Raw genomic sequence first — 26,982 nt, forward strand, 5'->3', positions numbered from 1 at the left:
GTATTTTTTTAAAAGAAGAGTTATCTGTTTATGCATACAAGAACTGAGGTATAGGCCAGAGATGCTGGGTGGTGGTGGGGAGCTATGAGAGGATTCACCAGAGACAGAGTGGGGAGCAGAACAGGCAGATCTAGTGAAATACACTGCTGAGTGGAGCAGTGGGCAAGACAGGAGAGGTCTGCTGCACCATGTGGGTCAGCTTCCTGGCCGGGGATGGAACTCATGCTGCAGTGGCTGGCGATAGCTTGATAGTGCTATCTTTCACCCCTGAGCCACCAGGGAGGCTCTCTAAGATGGTATTTTTTAAGTTAAGAACCCACTGGGTTTTAGGGTTCCTGAATACCTTGGGGGCTGCCAGAGGAAAGAGATACCTTTCACTTGGGGGGTACCCAGTTACCTGATCACCCCTCTCCCCAGGCATCTGCTGTAACTCCCACATTTCTGCTTTTCTCTTTCATGTCAGCCTAAGCTGAAAGGAGGGGCTGGTGGGAGGCATGTGGCTCACCAGACTGAGTTGTGTTAGGCAGGGACTGTTTGGTTGTGTCCAGAACTCTAGCACCTAGCAGGTATGACCTGTGCTAGCAACTGTTTGTTGAATGAGCTCATAATGCTCCTCGCACGCCCCTGCCTTCCTTTCCTCCTTAGAGATAAGGAAGTGAGCACAGGGAGGGGATAAGTGTCACAGGGTAGCAGCAGTTGTGGCCCTGGGAAAGACCCTCCATGACGTAGCCACCCAATTTGTGAACTCAGCAGTCCTGGGGGTGGGGTGGGGAGTATCATTCTTAAATTCTAGGGCTTGAACTTCAAAACCTGGAATTGCATATGACTCTTTATGTTTCTGTGAATCAACAGCAAGGACACCAGCACTGGGAGCCTCAACGGTGTCCAACATGGCTCTTATCTCTAATCAGGGAATCCTCCCTCTGCAGTGAGTATACACAGGGCTCTGTAATCTCTGGAAGTGCCCCGTGGAGAATGATTAGTAGTCAACCTCTCAAGGAAAGTCACAGACTGGTATAGACAGTTATTTTCAAGCATATCTGGGTCAGGGATACTACTGAGAAGGGGACCATTTAGAAGGTCCTGTCTATAGAGACAGTGTCAAAGAATAACAGAAGCCACAGTGTCCACACAGCCACAGGAAGACCCCTGTCACTAAGAGACAGTGACAAAGACAGATGTCGCCAGTCAAATCATGCTGTCAGATCCTTTTAATGTGATCTGTACACACTGAAAGCCAAATACATCAGCCCTAACCTGCAAGAGAGATAGTAAACCCTTTTCAGAGGCTTTAGGGAAAAAATTGTAAAAGCATTTCCTTTACAACAGGATTTAAAATGGAATTTTTTTCTGCCTTACTTTGGCTGAGGCCCTGTGTCAGTTTCCTGTGACTACTGTACCAAGTTCCCCCAAACTGGGTGGTTGAAACAACAGAAATCTGTGCTTGCTTTAGCAGCACATCCTTTTTATTTTTTAGATTTATTTATCTATTTATACAAGAACCGGGGTACAGGCCAGAGGCGCAAGAGGGTGAGAGGATTCACCAGAGACTGAGTGGGGAGCAGAACAGGCAGACTGATGAAATACACTGCTGAGGGGAGCAGCGGGCGAGACAGGAGAGGTCTGCCACACCATGTGGGACCCTCGCCAGCTGGCCAGGATCAAACTGGCACTGCAAAGGCTGCGGACAGCTCACAGTGTGGCGCTCAACCACCTGTGCCACCAAGGAGGCCCAGCAGCACATGCTTTAATGGAACAGAAATGTCTTCTCTTGCAGTTCTGAGGTGAGAAGTCCCAAATCAGTCTCCCTGGGCTGCAGTCAAGGCATCAACAGTGCCTCCCTGAACAGGATCTGGGGGAAAATGGGTCCCTGACTTCTTCAGCATTCTGGAACTTGTTGACACATCTCTCCCATCTCTGTCTCTGTGGCACATTGCCTCCTCACCTTCATGTGTCACCCAGCTAACCCAGAATAATCTCATCTCAGCTTACTACAGCTTACTACAGCTTACTACAGTTCCCAAAGCCAATTACATATCACTAGGTGCCACGCCGATGCAGGACTCAAAAATCATGCAAAGGACTCAATAAAAAGACGCATCACCATCCACCCAGATATTCAGAAGTAGATGCCACAAGGGCCAGGGACAGTCATCTGGTGCTTATTTCTTCTCACCTCCATGAAGGAGGAGAGGGGCTTCCCCTCCTCCAGGCCATCTTAGTTGCCCCTGGAACTGAGTGGAGCATAGAATGGCATATTCACCTTGACTTTATTCCCCCCTTCCAATTCCCCTGCCCTGAGCGTGCAGAAGCTGAGACCATTGACTTGAGCAGGAGATGTGGAGAAAGAGAGAAATGGGATTGCACTGTGTGGGGAAGACCCAGACCCACTCACAATTGCCTAGAGGGGCACTGGACCCAACATCTGCAGAGACCCAAGACTGAGGTCAGAATCCTCATCAGAAGCCCATCAGGGGACCAGCACTGCCCTGACTGGGAAGTCCACAGAAAGTGCCACAGAGAGAAGATGAACCTATGACCTGTCACACCCTATTTCGGAGCCACTGTGCAATGCGTGCCCAGTGAGAGAGACCTCTGGTCCTTCCTCACACCAGCCTTGTCTCAGGCCAGTGCCCAGAGAAGTCAGAAGCAGTGTCATGAGTCAGAAGGAAAAGCACATACTGCCTAGCTCAGCCATAAGTAGTTTTTACAGTTACAACCATTACAGATTACAAATGTGACAGATGCACAGATCTGCTCCCAGCCTTGCACTGACAGGTAAGTGTCCCTCTGTGCTCACCACCTGCCCAAGAGTGGAGGTTTATCCTCTAGGCAGGACAAAACATATATGAAGGAGCAACAGAACTGGCAAAATCAGACCAGCTGAGGGCAAGTGCACATGTATGAAAGGCCCTCAGCCTTCCTCCCTCATTCTATTCCTAAAATGTTGGAATCCAGGATAACACTGTTCAGAGAGGATACTGGAAGAGTCTTCTCTGGGGAGTATGATCAGTTGAGAGAAGAGACCTGAGGTCCCAGAGAGCTGGGATAGAAGGAGAGATAAAATGCAAAATACACCACATGATCCACAATGAGGTCAAGATAGTGACTGCCATTGTCTCTGCCAAGGTCCACGAGAGCCTCCCATGTTTCTTCACTATATGTCTCTTCCAAGTATCTCTAAGAGTCTCTCCTCCACATGTCTCTTTCTTTATCTCCTCCAAGTCTGGATGCAAGTTGAAGACTTGAAAAGCAAGAAAGCCGGCCTATCTGCCTTCTATGTTGTATAAGTTCACCTGGCCTCTCTAGTCCACCCCTAGTTCCCAGTATCTCACTAGCTCAGGAAGTCCAATTCATGGCATATTGGAACTTGTAATCCAAGGTGGCTGCGTGTAAGTGGGGGTGAGGAAAATGGTGCCTCCCCTTCACATTGTGTCTGTAACAATTCTAGAACAGAAAACCAGAAAGAAGATATTGAGTAAATAGAAACTATGCAATCAAATGAATTACTCTTAGAGGCAACAATGTAGAAACCCTGGAGTTGTCTGAAAGAAGAAAGTATACCCATGTAGTGAGCATACTGCACACAGCTATAAATGCTGTGTCCATAGTCCAAATAACATAATCTGCTATGATGTAATCAAAAGTGTGGTGCAGCTATTTCAGGAGATATGAGTTGTAATGGGCAGTGAAATCTATGCCTACCTTGTTCTTGTGGGAAAGGAAGAGCTAATGCTTAAAACTTAAAAAAAAAAAAAAGATAAAACAAAAACAGAAGTCATATTATACAAAATAATAGGTAAAAACATACACTGAAATAAAAAGTAAAGTCGGGCCTCCCTTGTGGAGCAGGTGGTTGAGCGCTGCACTGCAGAGGCTGTCCGCAGCCTCTGCAGCACTGGTTCGATTCCGGATGGCCGGCGAGAATCCCACATGGTGAGCAGACCTCTCCTGTCTCACCCGCTGCTGCCCTCAGCAGCGTATTTCATCAGTCTGCCCGTTTTGTTCCCAGCTCTATCTCCAGTGAATCCTCTCACCCTCCCACACATGTGGCCTGTGCCCCGTTCTTGTATAAATAAAAAAATCTTCAAAAAAAAAAAGTAAAATAATTGAAAGTGGTAGCTTTGGGGACCGATATCGATATTTTTGGTAATGAGTTTTCAGAACTATGTGAATATTAAAACTGTATTTAATATTTTTTATAAAAAACAAAAACCAAATTATGAAAATTGAGCAATGGCATTAGATGCCTGGTCTAGTCCCTTGTGCCACCTCCCTTGCCTCAGTTCTAGCCCCAGAAAAGCTGAAAGCTGTGTCATGAAACAGAAGCGGAAGGAAGAGAAATCCCAATGTCAGATCCTGAGCCTCCAGGTAGGCAGAAAAGGAAGGAGAAAAGCTTGAACTTTGGGTGAAGTATTCAGTTTGACTTCTATACTGGGCAGGCCATTTTAATTATTGAAATATTTAATTTCTGAAATGAGACTCATCTTGATATTTGAAGTACCCAGAAGCCTTGTTATTACACAATGACAAACTATTGGATCTGCTAGAATTTTCTCCCAGCAGTGGAAAAAGGAATAGGCTACAGAATTATGGATTCTAATGCATCACAGACAAAATAAAGTGGTTTTCAGCATGCATCTTATTAAACCTAGCACATTCACTGTAATGTTTGTATTGCTTTTTATGATTTCGTTTCTTTTTATTATTTAACTCAATTTTGCCAATATTTCTAAGCCTCAGGGAAGGTCACCGTTGACTGTGGACTAGCCAGAGCTGCCCACGTCTTACTTTTCTCAAAGATCAACTGGACAAATCACAGTCACAATGCATGTTCTTAAGCCATGGATTACAGTACTTGCTGGTTGGTGTGGAGTGCCCATGTTTTCTAAAATTAGCTGAACCACTGAGCTTACTACTTAAAGAGCTGCAGATCCTTTGGTTTCCAAATGCTATCCTGTGGGCCAATTTCAGTTTTGATATATGTCTTTCTCCAGCCTGGAAACAAAGTTCACCGTTTTACTCATTCTTCCAGTACCTGGGAATCCTCATGCCTTTTATTATCCGTGGTAGCTACTATAAATGTGGTCATCTCTGCACTTTTCTGCTCCCAGTGTTAAGCAGCCTGAATAGTGGGAGCAGATAAAGAAAGGTTAAGAATGGAATGAAATAGTTTATACCAGGCTTCCCTCTTCTATTTCTCTTCTTTGTAGACTCAGGCAGTGAGCTTGAAATTTGAGTCAAGGTGATCAACATTCATGATTCCCCATAATCTTTAGTGATCGAGAGCACCATCCTTCCTAGTGACAGAGAGTCTCACTCCATACCAAGGCACAACGTGAATATGTAGAAATGGTCATGGGTTAGAAGTCAGGAGACTTGCCATGGGGTCTAGGCCCTGTACCTTACTGTTTCTAGGCCATTCTCCATGTGTATTGTGGGCATATGAAGGCCTCATGACCTGGCTAACAAGGTTGAGAAAAGTTAATGACAAAGACTGTGAAAGTGCTTATACATATAGTCAGTAGTGTGAAGATGACCCTCTTTCGTAAGTTTAATGGAGGTGGTGCTAAAGAGCTCTGAGTCCTCCACTGAGGAGGGCCCCTAAGGATACCCATTTACTATGCTCCCAGCTATAGCCACAGAAAAATGAGAGTAGGGTATATGCTGATTAGGACAGAGAGGTTGGGATAGAAGATAACAAATATATGCCGGGGTGGGTTTATGTGTGTGTGTGTGTGTGTGTAATACTTTTTAAAAAAAAAAAAAAAACAGGACAAATGAACAAATTACAACTAGCTCAACACATTCTAGACAGATGCAGTTGAAGTCAGCAGACTGGAAAGCTGAAAGACAACTTGCATCCAGAAGCTTGAAAATCCTCAGAAATTAGTAACACACTACATTTGGAAGCGAGGGAAAACAAGACACTGAAAAGGATTAGTTGGTTAAAAATATATTTTCAAAACAATCAATACCCACAATTGGAGGTTTATTCTCTAGGGAGGACAAAACAACAAACAGGGAAGCAACAGGCCTGGCAAAACCACATCAGCTGTGAGCAGTGCACATGGATGAAAGACCCCCAACCTCTTCCCTCATTCTATTCCTAAAATGCTGGCATCCAGGATAACACTTTCCAGAGAGGGTACTAGAAGATTCTTCTCTGAGGAATAAGATCAGCCTGAGAAAAGAGACTCAAAGACACCGACATTGGAGTTTCCTGGGAAAATAATCAGAGAAAGCAGCTGAGATCCCCACCCCCTCCCGCCCCGCCGCATGTGCCTGGCTCACCTTCCAATGCCTGGGCGCAAACACCCAAGGATCATAGGACACTTGAGGATGACCCAGATTGCAAAGCAGATTCCAGCATAGACAAACAGAAGAAAAAAAATGGGTAAATAGAAACTCTGCAAGGACAGGAGAATTATTCCTTACCCTTGGCAAAAACAAACACTCATTATTACTCTTAGAGACAACAATAGCTATCGCAATGTAGAAACAATAGAGTTGCTTAAGAGAGGAAAGCATAACCGTGCAAATACACACAGCTGTAAGCAGTATGTGCATTGCCCAAATAATGCAGCCTGCTATGATGTATTCAAGAGTGTGATGCAACTGTTTTGGAGACCTGGGCTGTGATGTGCTGTGAAATCTATGCCTTTCTCTTCCCTGGGGGAAGGTAAGACCTAATGCTTAAAACTAAAAATTAACAAGTCACATTATAGGCAACAATCATGATAAACACATTTATAAATATGAAAAAAGGCAAAATAATTGAAAGTGGTAGCTTTGGGAATGAGGAAAATGGACAGCTGGGGATGATGATAGGAGCCTGACAGACTGGTACTTTTGGTAATGAGCTTTCATAACTATTTGAGTCTTGTAACTAGTATATGTAATATTTTATAAAAAATAAATTATAAAGGTTTAGGCTCTGGCATCAGAGTGTCTGGTCTGGTCTTTCCTGACAACTCTCTTGTCCTAGATCCAGTTTAGACTCAGTGGAGCAAGTAACTGGTTCTCATCACTGGCTTCCCATAAGATGTTGGGCAATGTGGTTAACCTCTCAGTGCCTCCATGTATGTCCTCAGATGTCTTGGGGAGATAGTAATGGTACTACCTTATGGAGTTGTTGCTAGGATGAAATGAAATAATGAGTGTACAGCATATCACGCAGGCCTTCTACGTACTCAGCAAATGATACCTACTATTGTTTGCATTGTTTATTTCTCATCTCCAAAGACCTGATTTTATTGGGTTGGAGTATAGCCCAAAATAAGGAATTTTAAAAGCCACTCAGGTGATTCTAACATATAGCAAAGATGGAAAACCAGTGGTTTACAGCCTAGAGGGAGTGATGGGGAACATAATACTGCTTAAAAAGTAGATTCCTGGATGTTTCATGGTCAGTCATACCTCTTTGGTACAACATCATCCTGACAGGAAAGAGATGGAGTATCTCATTTACACAGAAATTAACCATAACCAAAATGAAAATGCATACATTGTGCAAAAATGAAAAATGATGTAAGAATTATATAAAATAATTTAATAAAAAAGGATAGAAAAAAAGAATTTACTAATAAATATCTTGATACAAAAAATTAAAAAAAGAATTAACCATTGAAAAGATAACTGAAAAGTTTTCTAAATTGAACTCCATTTGCTCATTGAATTAGTTTTGATTTCAGACATGAATTCTCACAAGAGAATGCTTACTACGACATTCTAAGACTTGGGCTTAAGAATGTAGCAAAAATTTCAAGCACACACAATTTGAAGATAAATGATATGGAACAAGCTCTAAATTTGTTGGGAGTCCAACTATTGGCTTCTTTAGAGCACTTAGGTTGACCCAATATCAAAAGCTTGGGGGTAAATCTGTTTCATCTTTAGAGATGTACAGAATGGCCTCAAATTTTCAGGATTAAAAATAGCATTTTTCCAACACAAACTAGCTTAAGCAAAAAGGGGAATTTGCAGGCAGTAAGGAGAGCTCATTGTAGTAAACTCCAGTCTACAGGACTCTCCTTCATAATCCTCATGAATGCATCCATATTTCTTCTTTGCTGTCTCTTAGCTTCATTTTGATTATCCATATAGCTGGTGATAAAATATTCAAGACCCCAAATTCACCCATTCCCCATTAGCAGTCATGTACACTTCATTCACATTCTCATATCACACCTCAGCAAGGGCCTATTTGGATCATGGGCCCTGCACTTGGATCAATCACTTGTCAAAAGGCTGGAAAAGAATTATTTTCCAGGTCCGCAAAAACGTGTATCCCCTTGGTCAGAGCAGCAGGGTGTGTTTCTGGATTTGGGGAGTTAGGACATCTTTCTAGGCAAGCATAAAACAAGTTACCATAATCTAATCCCTCAGCCATAAACCAGGTTGTTTTCCCTTTGAATTTTATTCTTTCCCCTGCAGACTCTGCCAGTCTATCCCAGAGCAGCTTCCAACATGGGGCACTGATCTCAAAAGGAATAGCATTCTTTCGTTATCAAACAGTAAATCAAAAGCCATATACTTTTAAATCTGGTCTCATATCCAGGTTAGCCTGGCATTCAAAATCAGGCAGAGTAAGGAGCAAGAGGGAGAAAGTTCATCCTGAATTGCCAGAAAGGTCTTCCATCCCCCACCAGTTATTTGTTGAGAGAGATTCTCTCTAATGCTTTCACAAAAAGCTGCACTGCATGAAGAAGCTTTTCCAGTTCTGAGCATGCTGAGATGTTTTAGAGCAAGATATGCCTGCATTTTCTACCTTACCCAGGCCTTTCTGTACTCTTTGTCAGTTAAAGATTCCTGGCCCCAAACCAGCTCCACAACTAGCTTTTATGTGCTTTGAGAAATCTCTGCTAAAGAATAAAGGAAACAGTACATGGTGTGGAAGTATTTATACGTTGTGGCAGCATAGGATCTTGAAATGTGTGTTTCAGAATGGCCAGGGGCCCTGTGTACTGTGGCACTGGCTGCCAGTCCCTATTAACATTCAATGATTCCACCATAATCTGAGTCTGATCATTGATCCCACACGGCTGCCATCTTTATCCTTACTTCTGGGACACCTGCTCCCACTGTCACTAGGAAAAAGCTGATCTATGTTGACAGTTTTCCCTACCCCAAACAACATAGGACTGTTTATAGTAAATATCGCACACCAGTGAGGTTTTATTGATCTCTTTTTTCCCCAGACAGCCCTCTAACTCCTCCTATCCTGCTCTGATTTCAGTTGTCTGCCACCTGGAAGCAGCAAATGCTGCTCCTCTTGTTTTTCAGCATACCAGAGGCAACGATAATATTTACAGTGGCAGTTAAGGGCCTTCCTGCTGTCTTCTCAGCTCTGGTGCTCAGATTGTGGTGAGACCCAGGGAGGGCCCAAGGTGGAGGAGCCAGGGCTTCTTTCTTCTGCACACCCAAAGAAGTGTTCAGTTCTAGCCCAATTCCAAGCACAATCCTATAGTGAAGCCTCCTCTGTGGTCATCTGGGACATGGTAACAGGGAAATCCCAGAAGTTTCTAAAAATCAAATAGATGTCCTTCTAGCTATTCAAGGAAGGATTAAGATTCCTCCTAAAAGAGTTCCAGAGGAGATGAATTCATATGGTTGATCTTGATGAATTGTCTCCACAATAGATCTCACATACCCCAGAGAGAACAAAGATAACCCATTATGGCATGGGATATACACTATTATTTTTAAGCTTTTATTTTGTTTTGAAATAGAATTTTTGTACATGTTTTAAATAGATGTATAACAAAAGTATAAACATGTCATTTAAAAATGAATTAATACATATAAATTGAAGCTATATAATCAAAATATTTTTATTGCTTGGGGTTGATGATGAAAATATCTTGAGAATTGTTAAATTAGGAGATATTCATGCTCTTCTCGTGCACTTAAATGCTGTGGTTCTGTGGTTTTATCTCCGAGGACAAACCCTGCCACTCCTGCCACTCGTGCCATGCCCAGAAGGGGAAAACAGACAACTGGTCTCCTAGTGGTAGCTAAATTCCAAAAGACTTTTTGCCATCTGGGACTCTTGGCTCCCCTCCCTGCTCCTGGAAGGAGCCAGATCTTGACCAACTATGGGATGGAAGTGAGGGAGGTGACAAGCACAGGGCAGAAGATGGGCCTGTTGCTGCCCTTTGGAACCTGGGGCTCCCTCGCTTCCAGGAATGCAACTCCAACAGACACTGGGACTAGTCTGCATCTGATAAAAACAAAATATGGCTTCCAATCTTTATAGGCTGTGCCACCTGGATAACACCACCTTACCCAGTTCTATTTAGGAGGTTATCTGTCTGACGCAGGCTGTATCATCCCTAGCTTTAGACTGGAAAGACCTGTCTGCTAATCATCTGGCTCAACTCTGACCACTTTGTAGTTCTTTGTTGGGAGTTAATATAGGATTTTCCTTAACCTTTCCTCTTCTTTACTCCCCTCCCATTCAGATTCTCATTTACTTGTTCTTTTCATCATATTGTTATAGGACAGCCCCGATATTGAATGGGTTGCCTGGCTGTGGGTCCTCACCCACGCGCTTAAGAGGGACTTATTAATACTCCACTACAGGCATACACAAAAGGTTAATAAAAGGTTTATTTACAAGGGAAAAGGAAATAAGGAAAATGTACAACTCAGGGAGAAAATAGGGAAATAAAGTCTTTAATGCGTCCTACCCGATCTGCCGACCTGGAAACCCAAAGTCACTCTCAGCTGGCCAGATGCTGCGAGCTGGCGGAGAGCCAAAATGGGGGGGCCCTCCAAGCCCACGTGTCTGGCTTTATATCAACCTGGCTGCTTAACCCCACCCTCAGGTCCCAGCCACCTTCCCTTTGGTGGTGATGGGATTTGGAGTTCCCAGTGTCTTTGGCTTTGGCCTGGGGTGGAGTCCACAAAGCCTGTATGGAATTAGCTTTAGGACATCCTTTTCCCCCTAGCAATATAACTTCTTTCTGTTATTCAACTTTACCTTCTTCCTTCTAAGGATCTGTGTGGCCAACTCCCTTCAGGGAGCACAGACTGTTGGTGACTCCATTCTATTTGGTAATTGTTTTGTAAAGAATCTATGGAGAATCTGAACTTCCTATCAGTTGTACTTTCCCTGTAGTCCCTCTAACCTCTCCTCCCAAAATCTTCCCTGGAATATTCCTAGTTATCCTTTTTAAAAATCACAGCTTAGATGTCACCTCATCCAACAGTTCTCCCTAGTTCCTTCTGCACCATCCAATCAACCCAACTGTTCTATCTACACACACCTCTTTCACCACACCAGTGAAATGTGGTGTACTTGTAGACTGATACAAGAGATCAGGTTCATTCAGGGTGGGGTGGCCCTAGACTCCACCTGCATGTTTACAAACTCTGCTAGCCTATAAATTTATTAGGGGCCAAACTTCACTCAGAGCTGAAACTCTACACTGCAGTTTTGTTGATCCACTAAATGTGTGCACACACACGCGCGCGCGCACACACACACACAGAGCCATGTCACTTTAATTCCGAGGCTGTGCAATCTGGGAATTTTTACAGCCAGGACAGCGCTTTCAACCCAAAATGCTATTAACTGCTGCCCCCAAAACTAGGAAACCCAAGAGCAGTGCACCCCCACCATGAGACCTCTTCCCCAGGTGCCACTCGGAGACTAACAGGCCCATCTCAACAAAGTGTCCACAAGGAAACACCTCTCCCAATAGAAGATGAGCCTATACCTTCTATTTTTTTCTGTTTAACACTACAATAAGTCTTAGAAAACTGAAATTCAAATATCTGCATACTAAGAAGGTCAGCTATCTGAAAACTATAAAACCTCAGGTGATTCAGTCTCTCTGACTCTTTTTGAAACTGGGCAAATCCGCATTTCCCCTCATTTTCCTTTTGCTGTCTGATGTCCAATGTCCTGACTCCTATTCTCCCTGCTTCTGTGTAAGGCCATAGTAAAGACAGACAACAAAATGTTTGTGAAATGCTTTAAATTCCTGCGAGGAGGTTTGTAAACTCAAACTACTATTGCTTTGTGAGCTGCTGTTTGGGTTCTGTGAATGCCATTAGCGTGTCTTTGTATACACAAGGAGCTCTGTGCATGGAGAGGTGGAGGCTGCACAGCAGTGTGACTCTACTTAACCCATTGAACTGGGCACTTGACAATGGTTAAGATAGTAAAATCGATGTCACTGTACTTTACCACAATTAACTATAAATACTTGTGGGTAACAACAGAAGCAAATAACCTTCATGCTATTTGACTATCTAGAAAGCAGGTTTCCTGGCGTCCATTCCCCCATACTCAGTGTTTCACCGGTGATTTTGTCTGCTTGTCTTCTGAGCTGTGATTGAATTCTCAGAGACAATGAAAGAGGCCTAGAGCCCTCCTTCAGCACACATGCCATGGGAGAAGGGCTGCAGAACACTGACCTCCACACCCCAGAAGCCACTGTCATCAGCCTGGCCTCTGGGAAGTCTCCCCAGATGGCTATAGAACTGACAGGCACCCCTGGCTTCCTTCACTCTCCCCCAGGTTGAGGTGCCAGCTTTCCATCTGGTAACATCCAAGATATTGGAATGGCAAGCCCCAGAGAATGTGTATTTCACAACTAGCCCTTAAACACTGTCATTCGGTGGCTCCTGGAGAGGTTGACATAACCCCCAGCTGCCTTGATGATAGGCGCCACAGTAACTCACCATAGACATCTGCAAAGTGCTCTCCCAGGGACAGGTCTGCTGAGCACATGACATGGTCACAGGTCGGGCAGGCTGCATCAGTCACAGAGAGAGATTTTAGAAAGTAAGGGTGGGATGTGACCTTCACGATTTAGTTAGACCCCTTGTTACATAGGTAAGGATCTGAGGACCATGGCACAGGGGTGGGGTGGGCCCTGAAATAGGAGCCAGGCCTTTGTCAGAGGGGCCGGAGGCTCTTTCTGACACATTATTCTACCTGCAGTTAGGGAGACACAAAGGTCCGGTGGAAAAAACACACCAACTTTGGAGCCAGCCCAGCCACACAGCCTACCTCTCTCCCTTAGTGACTCAAAGGCATTGTGCAAAGTACCTTTCCTGAGCCTCATTTTCCCCATCTATAAAATGGACATAAGGATTCTCATCTCTCGAGGTTGACATGAGGGTTTAAAAAGCAATGTGTGGGAAGTGCTAGCACAGTTGCTGGCAGAGTAAGTATCCCACAAACAGTAGCTGTGATTTATTGCTATTACTTCATTCAGTCAGTATGAGCCTAATGGGCTTTATCTGGGGCAAGAGTCCAAATGCACTTTGGGTCCTGCATGTTGGATTGGGTCCAACAAGCACAAAGGTCCAGAGCACAGAGGGAGGCCTTGAAGAATGAAGGAAAGTATAGAAGGAAGGCTTCCCCAGCTAGTTGAGGTACTGTTAGGTCTGGAGAACTCCATCCTACTGGCTGGCTCTACCCAGGACACCAAGTTCCTTAGGATAACCTGACACCTATTATGGTAATTAGATGCCTTCCCCCAAATCAGCAAGAACAACAAAGAATAAAGTCTTTACACTTCTAGCCTGGAAAGGAAGCATCCCATGGGCTGACTTGAAGAAAGGGGACAAATTAAGGAGGTGTGCCCTTTAAGCATATGTAAGTAAGGGAGCACAGACAGTGTGAGGAGCCACACTGTCTAGAACCTGAGGGGTCGCAAAGAATGCTGAATTGCTTTGTTGCCACTCAGCACATTGTAACAGGACCCACCCAGTCCAGCGATCCTCAGAGCATGGTCTTCAGTCCATGTCAGTGTCAGCAGCCCTGGGAGCTGGTTAGAAATGCTGAGTCTCCAGCCCCACCTCGACCTACTGAATCAGAACTTTTGAGGATGATGGACACCAAGTAGCTTTTTATCCAAGTGTATTATTACGCATGTAGAGTTTGAGTACTACAGACCTAGGCTATTTCTGCCTAGCTCAGCACACTGATTCTTAATCTCAGCTGCCTGAAGCAGCCTGGTGGCAAGGCTACAATCAGAGCAATTAAATCAGAATCTGTGGACTGGACTCATGCACCAATATTTCTAAGGCCTTCCCACGTAATTTCAGCCAAACTTGAGACCCGCTGATATGGAGCAAGAATTAGAATGAATCCGTAAGTCATTTGTGTCAGTGGGAATGTAACAGTGCGTGAGAGCTTCGACCAACTCAGAATGCTGGGAATTGCCAACTTTTCCTTTGCTCAGAGTTTTTATGTTTTTCTCACCACTTGCTCCTTGACTGTTCTCTGTAGATTCTGTACCACCAAGTTCAAGGAACATGTAGCCCCTACCCATTCACCCACCACTACCACCTTGGACTTGCCAGAGTTACTGAATTCCATGACTAGTATTAATTCCTTTCTATTTGACACTATAATCAGTCTTAGAAAACTGAAATTCTGGGCCTCCCTTGTGGTGCAAGGGGTCAGCACTATGAAGCTCTCTGCAGCTACTGCAGCATGAGTTCAATCCCCTGCCAGGCACGTGACCCACATGGTGCACCAGACCTTTCCTGCTGCTCCCCTCAGCAGTGTACTTCAGTGGATCTGCCTTTTTGCTTCCCACTCTGCCTCTGGTGAATCCTCTCACACACACACCCCCACACCTCTGGCCTATACCCCAGTTCTTATATACATAAATCAAAAATCTTAAAAATATATATTAAAGGGCCTCCCCAGTGGCGCAGCGGTTGAGCGCTGGGTTGTGAAGCTGCCCGCAGCCTCTGCAGTGCCAGTTCAATCCCCGGCCACCGGGTGAGGATCCCACATGGCACGCAGACCTCTCCTGCTGCCCGCTGCTCCCCTCAGCAGTGTACTTTGTCCATCTGCCTGTTCTGCTCCCTGCTCTGGCTCTGGTGAATTCTCTCACCCTCCCACGCTTCTGACTGTACCCAATGTTTGTATAAATAAATAAATAAATCTTTAAAATATATATATATTAAAAAACTGAAATTCAAGTATCCGAGTACTAAGATGGTCAGCTATCAGAAAACTATGAAACCTCAGGTGATTTAGTGTCTCTGGCTCATTCAGTCTCTTCTGACCCTAGAAGAGGTTCCATCCATTCCAGAGTCTTAGAAACCAATGCAAATTTGCAAATTAAAGACAATTATCTATCATATATGAATCTCTTCTCTGTCAGATTTTGTCAACATTGTTCTCTTTATGCTAATGTATTTTGTTCAACTCTTGGTTCAGATCAGCACCGGAACAGGCTAATAAGACCCATCTGGCTTGTATTTGTTTGACTTTTGAGACATAAAAACATCTCACCTCATACTTAGCATTGGAGACAGTGAATGGTCTTCACTACCATGTTTTCTAACCTGGGAGAGGGTGCACAGGAAGAAAAAAACAGTTCTTTCCTTGGGTGTTCTGTAGATTGTACTTCTGGTAGCTTTATATGACACTTTTAGGTCCTAACAAAATTATTATTTTTAAAAATGGAACAAAATGAGACTATATCTACAATGTTATCATAAAAGTTAGGGTTACGATTTTAGCTTCAAGAAATTATTTGCAAGTTTTAGAGATCTCCCCAAAAGCTCAATTTAGTAGAGTGTATAGTTCATACTGTTAATTTTAGGTATATTGAATGTATCTTTCCATGTTTCTTTGCACCTATTGGAGTGATCAAACATTCTGATCTCCCTGGAACTTCCCATTTTAGCATTCCTCAAGTCTTTCCATCCCAGGCAAAGAGGGACAGTTGGTCACCCAGCATGCCACCCAGGTCTCCTGGCTTAGTATCTCTTTATAAATTCCCCACTTTTGTGTGATTCATGCATGGCCTCATCTCAAACCATCAACACTTGTGCTTAGAACACACACACACACACACACATATACACTAAACCCTCCCAGTTCCTTCCTCACCGTGCTAATGCAAATACATTTGTTTATTTTTCTTGAATTTCTAATTCAAAATTTCCCCAATGCTATCATCACCCTTTCTCTCCACAGGGATGATCCTAAAAACATCTTGTTCTTTTTAATCAAACCGCCAGAACAAATGTGGAGAAGAAAGGAAAGTGATTCCTGTGTTTCAGAGTTAAAAGGAGATGACAGAGTACATCATGAAAACGAAAGTGTCTTTCTATATTCAATAAAATAAATCTTTATTGCATGTCCCTTTAGTGCCAATAGCATGCCCCATGCATCGGGGCAAGACAACGCCCTGACACCAAGCTAGCAAATGAAACAAATGTGTTCTCTTCACTCAGTGTGACTTGCCAGCACCCAGGTTTCCCTGCCCCCTTGACTTGTCATCAGACTGGGCAGATGAAGCTTGCAATTTCCCAGCTCCCAACTTTCTGCCACTTTCATTGGGCTGCTAACAGCCATCGACTAGACCACAGCCAGTTCATGCTTCCTAATCTCACTGCTGCCCCAACCGTATTATAATAAACAATTTCTCATAGCAGTTCCAAATTCTTTCCATACTTAGGTTCCTTTACCCACCCATCATTTAACACATGACCTGGCTTTCTGCTTTCTGAGTTCACCCTCATTTGATGGGGTTCACTCATCTACAGTAAATGTATCATGCAGTCTTCTACATTAAATTTTCCCAGGCTCCTCGTGGTCATTTGGCTTGCTTGTTGTCTTAAATAAGACAATTTTACTTTTCCTCTCTGAACTTTCTTCCTATCACTCCTCTTTAACTTGTTTCTTTAATTATTCCCTCTCTGGCATATGTTTTTTTTTTTTTTTCTGCCTTTTGATTTCTCTTCAACAAAAGAATGTGCTTAAATCATAATAATTCTTGTTGAAAATATATCTGCAAAAAAAAACCCCATAATCATTCTTAACAAAAAATAAAGAGGTTATCTGTTTCCACTGAAACTACAGAATTCCCACACTATCCTTGCTTTTTTCCATTCCTACCCATTTTCTCATCCACTTCCCAGCCCCGCGCAGGGTGGAATCTGTTCCCATTTCATGGAAAGTTTCTCTCAGGGAGTACCAATCATCTGCTTGTAAATGCAACGCTTCTTCTTGGTTTTCACCCTTCGATTCAGTGCTGCTGGAATCACCCTCTAGACCTCTCTCACCCTGTACACATGAGGGGCGGGGGGGCTGTCCTCTCATGGGGCCACGTCACTTCCTGGTGCCTGCATCTTCCCCACACCTGGTCCTTTGCCTTCTCCCAGTCTCCTCTAGACCAGCCAGCATCCTAGGCTTCAGCCACAGCCTCTACTGTTGACTTCCACATCGGCATCCTCATCTCTGAATACTCTCCTGAGCCGTCTCTCCATGTTTCCAAACTCTGCTAGACAGCTGACATGAAAAAGTCCAAAGATCTTCAAACACAGTGTGTCCAAAATTAAGCTCATTATCATCATCTCTCAAACCTGCCTCCCTGTGTTTTCTGTCTCAGCACGGAGTCCACCCTGCTAGATTCTTCCTTTTTTCATTCTGTACATCTAGACATGTGGCAAGCAACATCTTTTTATCTTTATTGTTAGACCTTTTTATTACAAATGGCAGGATCCTGAGTCAAATTAGATTAAATAAGAAAGAGGAATGCATCGGCTCCTGGAAGCAGACCATGGAAAAGATTATTTCTTGTGAATGTTGCCAGGTTTCTCTCTGCACCTCTCCCCTCTGCTTTTGTCTTTATTTATCCTCATTCTTTTAGGCTTCCTCATGTGGAGGAGGCCATGGCAACTAACAGCTATGAAGGCATTCCATGATGATGATGATGATGATGATACAACTCATGTGTGTCAGGCATCATTGTAGCCACTTCAGAGCCCATGAGGGAAGATCAAAGAGAAAAGAATATTTTCCACTTCAAATTTAGAAAATCTAGAAGCAAGATGTTCCCACCTCCTGGGAAAACCATTACATCTAGAATCACAAAGTGGTGTAACTGGGCAGATGTGGATCATCTGCCCATTCTGAGCTTGGCTATTTCAAGTAGGAGGGATCCAATGAACCACAGTGGGCAAGGCAGCATTCAGAGTTGGACTTTGGGGAAAGAAACTGAAATGCAGAAGCCCAGTGAGGCTGATTAAGGTCCATAGGTCTTTTCATCATGAAAATAAGAGGCCCTATGAGGAATTGTATCTGATTAGATGTCCCTTTCTTTCTCTCTCTCTCTCTCTCTCTCTCTCTCTCTCTCTCACACACACACACACACACACAGAAGAGCCTTCCCCCAGAAAACAGTTTTGAGAAACACCAAAACACAAATGAATGGATCATTAAGACCCCAAATTTTATAATAAAAGATTCCCATCCTCTTATTAAAATTAAAAATAAAATTTGTCAGACATCTCAATTGTAGTAGTTGTGATGATAAAATATATGATGAGACTATATATTAAGCCCGTACACAGGTGGTATCTGCTCTCGTGCTCTGAAAGCCTCTGGCACCCACTCTGCAGCCCCATGGAGGCTCTGTGGTCTGGGGGAAATCGTGGGTGAAAATTCTCCTTTCTTGGTGAACTGGAAGTGTTTCTACATGGAAAACCTTTAGAGAGGGCACTGAACTTGCCCATGGAAGTCATAAAAATCTCAATAAATCACCCCTAGGATGTCTGTTTTTAAACAATTTAATTTTGTAGTGTCTCTTTTAAAGAAAATTCATTACAAATTTAGCCTGAGGCAACTGCACACACTACCTTAATGTTTGTCATTATTTCAGACTCTGCAATACTGCACATAGCACTGGTGCTGTCACGGATGGTGTGCGCTATTTTTCTTCTGTACCTACATCTATAGTTGCTCCAATTATTGACTTCTCACTCATCGGAGCAAGATTTGTAAACATAATGAAGCCCAAATGGAGCACACAGCAATATGAATTCCACGGGATGCATAAATTAAACCTCCTACTGCAACATTTGGGGAGATATTTCTCTCAGGACTGCTTGTTGCCAACTGCCAGGTGCATTACAAGATACTTTTTTCCCATCTTCCATGATTCAGAGTTTAGGATAGAAATGAAGCCTTTCTGTGGGGGGATTAGCCCCAAGTCATCATGTGAAATCCCTAATTCTTCATCATGCTCAGTTGGACTTAGAAATGAATTGAAAATAATGTTCAAGAATGTTCTGTTCCTATGTTAAACTGTTTCATCTGTTATCTTTTCCTCTTGTGCTTAAATGTGACCATAAGATCTTCCAAAATGAAATGCAGTCTTGTATGAAATCAAATTAGCCTCTTATTTATACTTATCAAAAATAATTGTCCTGAATATTATAAGGCTGCAGAGCTAATCCATTTATTTTTTAAGAAGGAAAGGAAAAGGAAAAGTCATTTGAAGTTTGGTGTTTAAAAGAGAAATAAAAAAAGAGAACTAGTATATTCTACGTTTGAAAGTCCACAAGCTGTCAATAAAATAGATATTTCTTGTAAGGAGAGACAGAGCTCCTTTTAGGGGTTTCTCCATGCAGTGTTCACTTGTACCATCTCAGCTCCCCTTGACCAAAGCTTTCTAAGAAATGACACGACCCAACAAGGATCAAAGGAAAAGCATCTGAACTGGAATATAAGCAATGTGGTTCCTTTTGTTCACTTTTTCATTCTACCTTTTTTTTTTTTTTTTTTTTTACTATTAACAGTGGCTGTATTTCAAAAACAAAGGTTCCTGCCATCAAATACAAATGAAGGAATCATCAATCTCTGTGTGTGTGTGGAGAGGGGAGTGTAGTGAGGACACTCAGTGTATGTGTTGCATATAGAAGGAGTGATTTATGTCAGATCTCTCTTTAAGATGTTAAAAATACTCAGTATGCTAGCACTAACATCTCTGGAGGAGTCTAAGCCCCTGTAGACATATAGGGGGTAATCACATGGTCCCCTCTCCATAGGAAGGATCAAGATCATGCCATGAAGGCGCTCATGCTGAATAGCATCAAGCTTAGGAAATGTTAGCCTGGAAAAAAGGCAGGAAGGGAATGGTCAGGAGATCCTTGCCTGTCTTAGCAGTGAAAACTGGCACATGTCACATTACCTTGGGGGTTGGGCGGGGGGGAGCTTATTTTCTTATGTATGAAATGAAAAGTTTTGACTAAGTCTGGGACCTTCACCTTGGTTGCATATTAGACTTATTTGATTATCTTTTTTAGTAGTGACACAAAGGTTTTACCCCAGACCAGGTAAATTAAACCTCCAAGGAGGCCAGAACCAAATAACTCAGTATTTTTATACTCCCAAGTGAGTCTAGGTACAGGAACAGCAGAGAAACCCTGGGCTATGTGTTCTCCAAGGTCTTTCCAATACCAACAGCACTGGGTTTGCTCCTATCAGAGCGGGGCTGAGGTCGGGGGGCGGGGGGGGGGGGCAAGGGGCCCTCTGAGTCTGCTTCACACCCTCAGCTGCACAGCCTTCCTAGCTGTCCTTGTACAAATGGGCCATTCCTCATCCATAGTTATTGAGGCTACAGCTCCAGCAAGATCTGCTGAAACCATCAGCACAATTAACTGGGCTACCCACTGCAAAGAGTGATGAGTTTGAGGAAAGCAAAGGGAAGATATATTGTTAAAAAGGAACCATCACTGTTCCTAAGAAAACTGCAGACAGCAGCGAAGCCCCCTCTTTTTCTCTGGAAGCTCTGCACAGCCAGCTCATTTGCCTGTTCATACCCAGCTACAATTTTTCTTTTGCAGCCCTGCACTGTGCTGCAGAGATAAACTAATTCAATCAATAGCAAGCACGGCATTTTGATCTTGCAATCATGTCACATAATTTCCTTTTCCAGCGCAGTGCCACACTTCTCTCTGCCCTGTCCTCTTGTCTCTAGGAGCTTTTTCCCCTTACACCTATGCATCCCCAGATCCCATCATCCATAGATCTGCCCCTGCTAGGCACCCCACCACCCCGCCAATCTGATTTTCCTTTGTAATTTCCCATTTCCCCACACACACACTTTGTACACTCTCCCGGTTCTTCCCACTCCTTCATTTCTCAGCCATTATTGCTGGGCCACCGAAGGTTATAAAGATGTGAAAATCTGAGACACAGGCATGAATAATGAATTGGGAAAGCCATACTGAAGGCAGTTGGAACTGAGAACAATATTTCAGAAATGCAGCCAAATGATTTAGTGAGAGGCAATATCAAGTTACTGCAATCCCAGAAACCCCAGACACACTGTTAATTAGGAAAATGCAGTTCTGACTAAGTAAGACTGCATTCTTCGGAGCAGGATGAATCTTCAGACCCTGCTTTGGGATCGAAGCTGGAAAGTTCTGGAAGGTGCAAAGCCACTTGCCCAACCGCATTGCCCTGACCCACTAATGCTTCATGGCTAGATGGATGCCCTGCTGCTATATCCCGGGAATGTCATTGCCACCCCCCGGGGTGGGGTGCAGCAGGTCCCTACAGCAGCACTTCCAAGAAGCAGAGAAGGGGGAATCTTGATCTTAAGGATGGCAGAGGGGAAACAGGTCAGGGGCTTGGAAGACACAGAGATTGTTGCTCTTCTCATTCAGTGGATGTCAGCTGAGGTACCAACCCCTCAGCTCAGATGTGTCTGATCCTAGACTATTCCCCTTTAGTATGAATCCTGCTCTGGGTATCCTTTTGCAAGCAAGAAGTGGTGAATGGATCTGTGAAACCCATGGTTTAATCTAGGGACTTACTAGAGCTGGTTGTTAAGAGGACTATGAGACAATCTTCATTAGTATTCTTGCCACCTTTTGTGTCCCCTCTCATCTGCCTCTCTAATACTGCCAGACACAGCTTCATAAAATATCAACCTAGCTACACCACTCTCTTGCTGGAAATCTGTCAGTAGCTCCCCATTAGCTCCAGAGCAGAGGCTAAATTCCTAATCACCGTAGTCAGCGCCCTTGAGGACTTGCCCAAAAGTTCATCCCCAACCCCATCTCAGTCCTCCCAGTGACTTCATGTGCTTTATTCTCCGAGTGTTCTCTGCTCCTTGTCACTTGTGCACCTTTGCTCAGGCTGTGTCTCCACCAGAAATTTCTTTCCCATCCATTTATCCTCAAGACTCAGCCTAAAAGGGCCCTCCCTGGTGGCGCAAGGGGTTAAATTGCAGCACTGGGAAGCTAACTAAGGGCAGCCACAGTAGCACAAGTTTGATCCCCAGCCACAGAGGTGACCCATATGGCGAGCAGACCTCTCCTGACTCGCCTGCTGCTCCCCTCAGCAGTGTTTTTCAGTCAATCTGCCTGTTCTGCTCCCCACTGTGTCTCTGGTGAATTCTCTCACCCATCCCTCTCCCCGTACCTCTAGCCTACACCCAGCTCTTATATACATAAATAAATAAAATAAATCTTTAAAAAAAGACTCATCCTACGAACCTCCTTTCTAGGAATTGCTCAGAGCCCTCAAACTGACCCAACTCTCTACCCTTGTGCCCCCATCCTGCCTACTCTCCATTTGAAGAATCTCTTTGTGAGGTTGAAAAGGGCATTCGGGGTGCAGGGACCATGTACTGCTCACCCAAGAATGTCCCCAGTATCCTATACAGGGCCTTAGATATAGTGACAAGATTAATGTTTGTCTTATGTATCCCACCGACACAGGATGGGAACACAGGATTGACGCATTTCAGTTTTACCGGAGGGGTTAGTGCCATAGCTCCTGCATTGAACGGAAGTGCAGCAGCCTGAAGCATCCTCCCCTCCACTCCTCATGGTGGAGAATGCCCGCACACTCTCAGTGCACTCTCCCTGCCATCCTGATGTGCTGTGACTCTCCTCTCATCCTGTCGGATCCTCCCAACTTTCCAAGCTCTTCTTATCTTTTTTGGGCGTCAACAGATGGTGGGGACACACCCTGGTAATTAGCACATTGCCAGTGGTGAACTACATCTTTCAAGCCAAGACTTATTGAGTCATAGAGGAAACAGGTAGAGCAGGTAAGAATCTCTGTCTTCACATTCAAATGTGCAAAAAATATGTACCTTGAATTTTTTCATAACTCAATTTTTTTTAAAGATTTATTTATTTATACAAGAACCCGGGTACAGGCCAGATGTGAGGGAGGGTGAGAGGATTCACCAGAGACAGAGCAGGGAACAGAACAGGCAGACTGACGAAACACACTGCTGAGGGGAGCAGTGGGCAGGACAGGAGAGGTCTGCCACGCCATGTGGCAGTCTCCCCAACCGGGATCGAACCTGCGCTACAGAGACTGCAGACAGCTTCACAGTGCGACGCTCAACCGCCTGCGCCACCAGGAAGGCCTTCATAACTTAATTTAATTTCTATTTCAAGTCCCATTTTTTCCTAGAATGGCACAGTCAATTTTCCTTCTCTTCCTTTTCCCTAGTATTACATCTGAGCACCAGGGGATTTGGTTTATGGGGTGTCTGGATGAGGTCATCCTTGGTCGTCACCTCCAGTGTCATCTGTAATTCTGGTTCCCACTGGGCCCAACTCATCTGGCTTCACTGTCCACCCAAGTAGTTGCTGAGGAGGCCTCATTCCCATCCTCTCTGTCACTCTGGGGAGCTGAGAAACCATGTGGAGGCCAAAATGGGGCCCTATTCTAAGGACACATCTGTCAAGTCACACTAGATGGCCATTGCCACTTCCCAGAACCTTGAAGGTAGGACACGATTTCACTTTATTCTTGGAACCTGTGAACTTAAAGTGAGAGGTGGGTTTTGTTTGTTTGTTTTTGGTTTTTAGTTTTGGTTTATGGAGTTTGGTTTGTTTGACTTCAGTTTCCAGTATTCCTAACACTTGACATGGGAACCAGAGTTCATGACCTCGTCTCTCAGGGAACTTCCAGCGTCTCTGCTGTCATAACTCGCTGGCCCAGTTCTCTCTCCTGTAGTCTTTGACATCCTTCTCTAGCTGGTATGTATGTGGGGGTGAAGGGAAGGGCACCTTCCTCCTAATCACCTGATCTTCTACAATCTATTATCTCTGCCCTATTTCCATTTCCTCAGAGTCTATGCTTTTGAAACTCAAAAGCCACAAAGAGACTCTTTTTTCCCTCTGATCTTTCCTGTCACATCCGTCCCTGTGTCAATGATCACAGGCCACAGTAGAGTTAGTGAATGGGGAAAGGAATAAGGTGTAAAAGGAATTGGGCAAATCTCACTAAGTACGTGAGCAAACACTGATGTAGCAGCTAGGACACGTCAGGCACTGTCCTGAGGACTTTACATACATTGGCTCACAATAACACCACAAGCTAATGAGTCAGGGTCTGTTATTATTCCCATTTTACAGATAAGGAAGCTGAGGTTAAACATTGACCAACTGGAGAAACTGGAACTTGAAACCATGAGGTCTGACTCCAGAGTCTGTGGTCTTAATCATGAAAATGACAGCTTCTCACTCACTTGTGCCCCAGTACACGTGTTTTCCATATGGTAGATTCATCTTCCTCGGAGATGTGTAGGAAAAAAAAATTAAAAATATTATGATAGAGCCCTCTCTTGCTATTTAAAGAGTTTATACTGGGGTTTAATTAATTTTTGGCTTTTATGAGATGTCTATCCCTCACCCATGCGAATGTCAAAAAAATAAAAAGACTAGAAGTTTTTAAAAAATAGAACCTACCACCATCATTACCAACACCAAGGCTGCTGCCTTCACCTTCCTGAAAGTGTTTCATCAGGCCCTTGGCAGTGGTAAGAGTCTCTGACCCTTGAAAACATGTGCCAACCCCATAAATTTCATTTTGTATGCCCTTGATGGTTCTAACTTCATCCCTTTTGAATTAAAAGATGCTCAAGAGTAGACAATGTGGACTTCCAATCCCTGTAGTGTTAGGGGGAAAGGATGTCCTGGGCTAATCCCATACAGGCTTTGTGGACTCCACCCCCACTCCAGACTAAAGCCATCAGGACATTGGGAAAGACAAATCCCATCACCACCAAAGGGAGGGTGGCTGGGACCTGAGGGTGGAGTTGGGCAGCCAGGTTGGATATAAAAACCAAACACGTGGGCCTTGGGGGGGCTCGCTGTTGCTCGCCTCCTGGCTACACAGCTCCTGGCTCGCGGCCAGCTCTCAGAGCGCCATTTTGGGATTCCTGATCGGTGGATCGGGTAGGACTCATTTAAAACTTTGTCTCCCACTTTTCTCCCTGAGCTGTACATTTCCTCATTTCCCCTTCCCTTGTAAATAAACCTTTTATTAACCTTTCGCATGTGCCTGCAGTAGAGCATTGATAAGTCCTTTTAAGCGCGTGGGTGAGGACCCACAGTCAGGCACCCCATTTTGTATCGGGGTTGCTCTACAACAGTAGGACCATCATTCTTAAAATATTTTGGGTCACAGTCCAATTTGTAATTTACAAAATACATCCCCCCGAGAAAACAAATGCATCGATCTAAAAGTGCATGCATGGTGTCATAAAACTTTCAGGCAAATTACTGAGTCCCATACTGTGTGACTTCTTCCAGGAAGGAAAGTTTGTTTTACTCATTTCTGTACCTTCAACATCTAGCAGAGAACAAACGAATTGAGTTAGGTCCATCCAACTCCCACTCCAGCCCCCAGCCCATAATGTCTCTCTGTGTTACCATAAGGGACAGAAATCTTCCCCTCCCCTTTATCCAGCTCAGATTCTCTGCAAATGCCTGGTGCTAGCACAGGGCTTTGTTCTTTGTGCATTGTAAGCCTGTGCATTTGCCTCTAAGAGAGACTCTCTGTTTGTGGAACTGATTAGAAGTGGCCGCTCTGATTTCTGGACCATTTGTGGGCTTCATGTAAAACTCTACATGTCTCAAAGGGCACAGGTAGGAGAGGACTGAGGCTTTAAGCCTCTATAATCCCATAGAGGCTCCCTTTCCACCCCATTACTGCAGGCTAGCCAACAGATTTTTCCTTCTTCAGAAGGGAATTCAATACCTCAAGTTTTAAAATATCTTCTCAAAGAAAACAATTGGAGGGTTTTCTGCGCCTCAAGAGTATCATGAAAGTGCAGCTAACTCAGCTTCTCAATTCTCTAATCAAGCAGTAGAGAGAATATTTGGGTCAAGGCCAAACATTATTCTTTCTTTGAAGGAAACACAGAGATGGTTCAGGATAAACTCTGTGAGCAGCTCAGAGCCTTCTGCAGGAAACCATTGTGCCCTACTAATGCATACACACACACGATTACCATTTGTGGTTAGCTGGAGTCATGCCACCAAGGTGATTATTAAAATATGCAGGGAAAACAAAACAGAGACGGCTAAAAGATATTGGGAAATAATAACAATACTTCCCTTTTCCTTTCCTCTAGCTTTGGGGTGGCATTGTTTATCCTTTTATTCCTTCTGTCAACATTCTCTATTTCTTTTTTTTTTTTTTAGAGACATGTTTTATTTATTTGTTTGTTTGTTTGTTTTGTTTATACATGCACTGGGTACAGTCAGAAGCGCGGGAGGGTGAGAGAATTCACCAGAGCCAGAGCGGGGAGCAGAGCAGGCAGAAGGACCGAAGTACACTGCTGAGGGGAGCAGCAGGCGGCAGGAGAGGTCTGAGCGCCAATGTGGGACCCTCCTCCGGTGGCCAGGGAGCAGCCAGGGATGAACTGGTGCCGCAGAGGCCGCGGGCAGCTTCGCAACCCAGCGCTCAACTGCTGCGCCACAGGGAAGGCCCAACATTCTCTATTTCTTTGATCATTCTTTTCTTGTGACCTATTCTTGCTATCAAGTTTTAGTGTGTTTGTGGATTCCTACACCATAAAAAGACTATCATTGTTTCTCATAATTGATTCTGAATCTTCGTGACTGCATGCTCAGTAGTCACTATTCTAGACTGTTCTTGTTATAAGTGTATTCATGATTATCTAAATTACACACATGTAAAGCTGCACTAATACATTTCATATATTATAAAATACCACCAAAATAAATTGTAAGAGAATGAGATAAAGTCATTATAAATAGTATTTTAATATCTATTTTCTCTTATAATAGATTATCTATTACCTTTTGGGATTTAAGCATCCTGCTATGAAAAACAGGCAGGTCTAGTGTACCAGCAAATGAAAATCAGAGCAAAGTCCTCTAAAAGTTTAACACCAGCAATCACTGTCTCACATTATACTTGTAATACTT

Source organism: Talpa occidentalis, unplaced genomic scaffold (assembly GCF_014898055.3).
Source record: "Talpa occidentalis isolate TD23 unplaced genomic scaffold, MPIMG_talOcc4v2.1 talOcc4.4, whole genome shotgun sequence".
NCBI lineage: Eukaryota > Metazoa > Chordata > Mammalia > Eulipotyphla > Talpidae > Talpa > Talpa occidentalis.